The sequence below is a fragment of the Molossus molossus genome, unplaced genomic scaffold (genome assembly GCF_014108415.1).
Source record: "Molossus molossus isolate mMolMol1 unplaced genomic scaffold, mMolMol1.p scaffold_m16_p_1, whole genome shotgun sequence".
Lineage (NCBI taxonomy): Eukaryota > Metazoa > Chordata > Mammalia > Chiroptera > Molossidae > Molossus > Molossus molossus.
This window is the reverse complement of record NW_023425344.1, coordinates 177,160,096-177,166,139: the sequence shown is the minus strand read 5'-3', so window position 1 is coordinate 177,166,139 and position 6,044 is coordinate 177,160,096.

The following is a 6,044-nucleotide window of genomic DNA, read 5'->3' as shown; positions in this document are numbered from 1 at the left end:
GTCAGCTTATTTTGTTCATTATATTCCATAAATAAGTGAGATTATATGGTACTTGTCTTTCTCTGACTGACTTATTTCACTTAGCATAATACTCTCCAGGACCCTTTATGTCATCTCAAAGGATAAGAGATCTTTCTTACAGCTGCATAGTACTCCACTGTGTGTATGTACCACAAAGTTTTTATCCACTCATTTACTGATGGGCACTTGGGCTGTTTCCAGACCTTAGCTATTATAAATAGTGTTGCTATGAACATAGGGGTGTGTATATTCTTTTTGATTGGTGTTTCAGGCTTCTTAGGATATTCTGTGGGATCACTGGGCTGAATGGCAGTTCCAGTTTTAATTTTTTGAGGTAACACCATATTGTTTTCCATAGTGGCTGCACCAGTCTGCATTCCCACCAGCAGTGTACTAGAGTCCCCTTTTCTCCACACCCTCGCCAGCACTTATTGTTTGATTATTTGTTGATGGCAGCCATTCTGGCAGGTGAGAGTTGATACCTTATAGTCGTTTTAATTTGCATCTCTCTAATGATTAGTGACGATGAGCATTTTTTCATATGTCTCTTGACCATTTGTATGTCTTGTTTGTAGAGGTGTCTATTCAGGTCTTCTGCCCATTTTTTAATTGGAGTGTTTGTCTTCCTCTTGTTGAGCTGTATGAGTACTTTATATATTTTTGAATATTAACTTCTTATCTGATGTATCATCAATGTTCTCCCAGAGTGGGTTCCTTTTTCATTTTGAGGATGATTTCTTTTGCCATGCAGAAGCTTTTTAGTTTGATATAGTCCCATTTATTAATTTTTCCTGTGTTTCTTTTGCGATGTATTGGTGAAAATTTTGCTACATGTGATGTCTGAGATTTTGCTGCCTACATTTCCTTCTAGGATTTTTATGGTTTCATGACTTACATTTAAGTATTTTATCCATTTTGAGTTTATTCTTGAGTATGATGTAAGTTGGTGGTCTAGTTCCTTTTTTTTTTTTTTTTGCATGTACCTGTCCAATTTTTCCAACACCATTTATTGAAGAGGCTGTCTTTGCTCCATTGTATGCTCTTACCTCCTTTGTCAAATATTAATTGATCATAATGTCTTGGGTCAATTTCCAGGTTCTCTGTCCTGTTCCATTGATTTATATACCTGTTACTGTGCTGGTACCAGGCTGTGTTGATTATGAAGGCTTTGTAGAATAAATTGATATTCAGTATTATGATCCTTCCAACTTTGTTCTTCTTTTTCAAAATTGCTCTGGCTATTTGGGATTTTTTTTTTCCTTTTTTTAAGTTCCATATAAACTTTTGGAGTATTTGTTCTAGATCTGTGAACTATGTCATTGGTATTTTAATGGGGATTGCATTGAATCTATAGATTGCTTTGGGTAGTATGGACATTTTAATGATGTTAATTCTTCCAACCCATGAACATGGTATATGCTTCTACTTTTTATATCTTGCTCTATTTCTTTTTTCAATATTCTGTAGTTTTCTGAGAAAAGGTCTTTAACATCCTTGTAAAAAAAGTTTTATTCCTAAGTATCTTAATTTTTTTTGTTGCAATGGTCAGCGGGATTATCTTTTTAGTTTCCCTTTCTGAGTGTTCATTATTGGTGTATAAGAATATCACCCTTGATTTTATCTAAGTCATTGATAAGACCTTTTTTTCCCATGAAGGTGATTCATAAAAAAAAGCTTATAAACTACATTTTAAAATTTTAACATAAATTTTTTTTTTTTTTTTTTTATCCTCACCCGAGGACATTTTTCCACTTTTTGTTCAGGTAGAGTGGGAGGGAGAGAGAGGAACAGAGAGAGAGAGCGAAACATCGATGTGAAAGAAACACATCGAGTGGCTGCCACCTGCACAACCGACCAGGGCCGGGGACAAACTGCAACCGAGGTACATGTCCTTAGTGAGAACCGAACCCAGGTCTTTCAGGACCACAGGCCGACGCTCTAACCGCTGAGCCAAACTGGTCAGGGCAAATATTTTTATTATGTAAAATGGGTAAACTGCATTGATTTATGCCTATCATTACTGATTTTATTAAATATAAGATTGTCATTGAGAAAATTTACAGTCCTTTACTAAACTGTTAATATTTGGACACTTTGGAGAAATGGAAACAGAGAACTAAGTTTTGCATTATCCCACTATCATTTGTAAAGCACTTTAGAATTCCTAAAATCCATGCATATATACTATATCGTTGCACTGAACAGCCTCACTTTACCTTTGGGACTCAGAAATGATATTACCTGCCCCAAACTACAAAGTGAGTTAGAGGCAAAAATGGGGTTAGAATTTATTCTGGTGTGGCATGGTCTTCCCTCTCTACCTCTTCTTAGGAGAGAGGACATGAGTAAGGTAGAGCTAGCATATGTCTATCTTGAGTTAAAAAATACAGGCCAACAACTTTAGAGCCTATACCTTCTTATTGTGGAAACACAGCCTTGATAGGGCTGTGTATGAAATAAATGAGAAGCTATCCTTTCTCTTGTATTTTGTCATATTGAAGATCCTGTATTAAAGGTGCTAGAAAGAGCTACTTATAAAGTTCAATGAGTATGCTTGTTTTCAAATATGTACATGTCAATACTGGTCAAGATTCACAAACCTCTTCTTTTTGTTTTCCAAAGCACTTCCTTGATTCTAGGTGCAGGGGTTAGTGTACTCTGCTGCCATTTTATCCCAATAATCCAGGCCCAGCCAAGCTAACCACATTTACTTTGTCTATTTTGGCCATGTTGTCAAGATCCTTAAAACTGAATGTCTTGGTTTGGGACTGTGCCTAGTGGTAAGATCCTACACAGTTTTGTTTCTTTTGTTTGCAGTTTGTTTGTGGTCTTTTCTAGGAGAGGTGCTGGAGCTGACTAGGGGAAGTTACATCAGATCCATGGTTTTCTTAATTAGATCATTATAGGCTCCAAAATAAACTGCCCCTTATGAAGTACAGCTAAATATTGGCAGATAGTCGGTAGTCATTCTTCTCCAACCCCTTGAAAAGAAAAGGACTGAAATCTTCAGCAACTTTTATTGCCAGAGGGCACACATGGTAGAAATTAAGTTAAGCCATCCTTTAATTTATATAAATAATCAAGAAATGGCAATTTACTTTGTTCATAGACCAATTTAAATCTATTAACATATGTAAACTTTGTAAAACAAAAGTACATCTGCTTCATGGATGTACTGTCAGCATCTTTCCTATTTTAAACTCACGCATGATTTTGCTCCCTGGATTGGAGACAAGCATGATCAAAAGTAGTTGGTCTGGAAGGTTTAGAGTAATCGAACAGGCAATGACATTTTCCTGAAAAAACTCCATTCACCACAGTTAAGTTCAAGGAAGTGGAAATTACTTTAACTTGGAATAGCTCATTAAATTAACTCTCCAATTATAGAGGCCTCTGTAATGTGATTCTTAATTAAAGCTAGTGATTAATTCATGGCACTGAGAGGGGAATGGTGGCCCTTGTTTTGCTTTTGAATGAAGCTGCAGATATGGGCTGTGGTACTTGTGTAGGACCATCCAGAGGAAGTGGTCACTATATTTGACAACAAATGAAGTGACTTCTGATCTTGAATCTCTGCCAAAATCTCAAGGTGACTTTCTTTGTAGAAATCTGCAACTAGACCACTGAAGGAAAATCAAAAGTAACAAATTTTATATCCTGTGTGAGGAAAATCATCCTGGATAAATCCTATCTAATTTTAGCAACATAATTTTCAGATACCCATTCTTTAAGATCTAATTCAAATCTATCCTCTGGATGAAGTTTCTTGCAGAAGAAGAATTAGTTATTAACCAATAAATATTTATATTTTTATTATGATTATTATTATTTTTTGCTTAAAAATGAGAACTTGCCTTATTTGGACTTATATACTCATTTAAAATTATCTCATTTAATCTTCATACCAATTCTATGATGTAGGTACCATTATTATCTGATTTTAAAGATTAAACAATGAAGGCTCTAAAAGTTTGAATATTTTGGCCAAGAACATACAGATTATAAAAGGATGGTCTAGAATTTGAATCAATCTTTCTTTGACTTCAAAGCTGAAATATTTTCACCTGCTGTATTAGTTTTATCTCTTTTCAACAATAGACTTTTTAGGTAAAATCTTTTATTAAAAGTGATTTATATATTGAATGATTACCTCTGTCAGTTCCTAGCAAGAAACAGATGTCATACCCAAACTAAGATAATTCCAGGTGAGTTTATTTACAAAGAGACTGTTTATAATGGTATGTGAGGGTGAAGGAAGGGTACAGATAGGGAACCATAAGACTTAGTGCAGCAATCCAAGGTTAGTAGCAGTGGATGAAAGGTTACTACAACTAGATCTAAAAGGATATGGGGAGGTAACAGTTACTGAGCCAGAAAAAAAATTGTGTGGAGAAGGTCATCTGGAGATGCATGCTAATCTTGGATGGAGGGACATATCCAACTCAGGGCCACCTCACAGAAGGGGAACTGGGGGATACCCACCTTAATTTTGCTCTCCTCCCAGCTTGGATCTTCTGCCAAGGCTCTCATTGGCTGAACCCAGCAGGAAGCCAGAAGAAAATAAAGAAGAATGGCAGTACAGGACATATACACACGTAGAGGTATATAGAGTGGGAAAGAGGCCAGAAGGCTGTTCTGGTAGATGGCTGAAGCAAAGGACGAATTCTCTTTCCTCCCAGTGTGTTTTGACAAACTCAAATTCATAGACATATGCCAGTTCATCCAGGTCCGTCTCTGGTACAAGCTGCAGCATAGGGAAGGACAGAATAGGGAAGTCTGAATGGAAGGGGGCGGTTCTCACTGAAAGGCTTATTCATTTTCATACTCAGGCTTTGGCAGTAGGTAGGCTTGTGGGTAAATGGCATCTCCAGGAACATGATAACAGAGTCAAATGCTGCTATGAATCAGATTTCATGTGATGGGTGTTTGGCAAAAATATGTATGATAATAGTCTGTTACAAACCACAGGATAAAAAATCAGCCTCCAGCTCATTATTTGAGACTTGCTAAATTCTCACAGAGACCCCTGAATGCAATTAGAAGCTATGACAGTTTTTCATCTTATTGATATCGATTTACTACCTTTCAAACTATTGAAATTCTATATTATTTTTGCTCAAGCTGAAAAACTTCATCAGAGTGTCTCATGAGGATTCCAGTCCTGAGATGGGGTTGCAATATGACTGGCACATCAGCTATGGTATAGCTTGTTCATTTTTCATATTTAAACTTATCTCACATTATTTAGAACTAGAGTTCTCTTAAGCAGTTCTAGGATATGACCAAGTTAGTGTATATCTATATCTATATATATCTATATACACATATATTATACATTATATAAATATATATACGCACACAGAGAGACAGAGAAACAAGGAGAGTAAAACTGGCTATTATTTTATTTGTGTGATATTGGTGACCTGCCTTCTAAAGAATATAAACAACTTGTTTAAGGGAAACATCTACAGCTAGTTACATAGGGCTGTTGGTTTAGGGTTCTTCATCAGGCATCGTAATGGGTAATAAGCCAGAATCAGAGACTCTGAGTTCTACTCTATTATTAAGTTGTTAAAATTTTGGAGAAGTCTCTTGTCCTTTCTATGCTTAAGTTTTTTCATTAAGGATGAAGTTGATAATATTGAACCCTGTTTATATCACATGCTGATTGTAAAAGGTCAATGATAAATGTGAAAATACTTTGAGATCATGGGGGAGAATTACAATTCAATTCAATGAAATTTTATAGCCTTGTGTACAAATTCCTGAAAAATTCTAGACTTCTTTCTCTCTCTTTTTTCTTGCACATTTGATTGAACTTGGGAAGGCAAACATATATTTATTGCTCATCTACCATGTTCTAGGCATGTTGTGCTCAATTCATTATGTTTATTACAATTGAAAATATAACCAAAATATCTTTTTTTTTTTTTTTTTTTTGCTAATAACCGAATTTCTTTGAAGTCAGAGGCCATTTGTAAAATCATGTTTCTAGTTATAAATTCCCTAATTGACTATTCTAA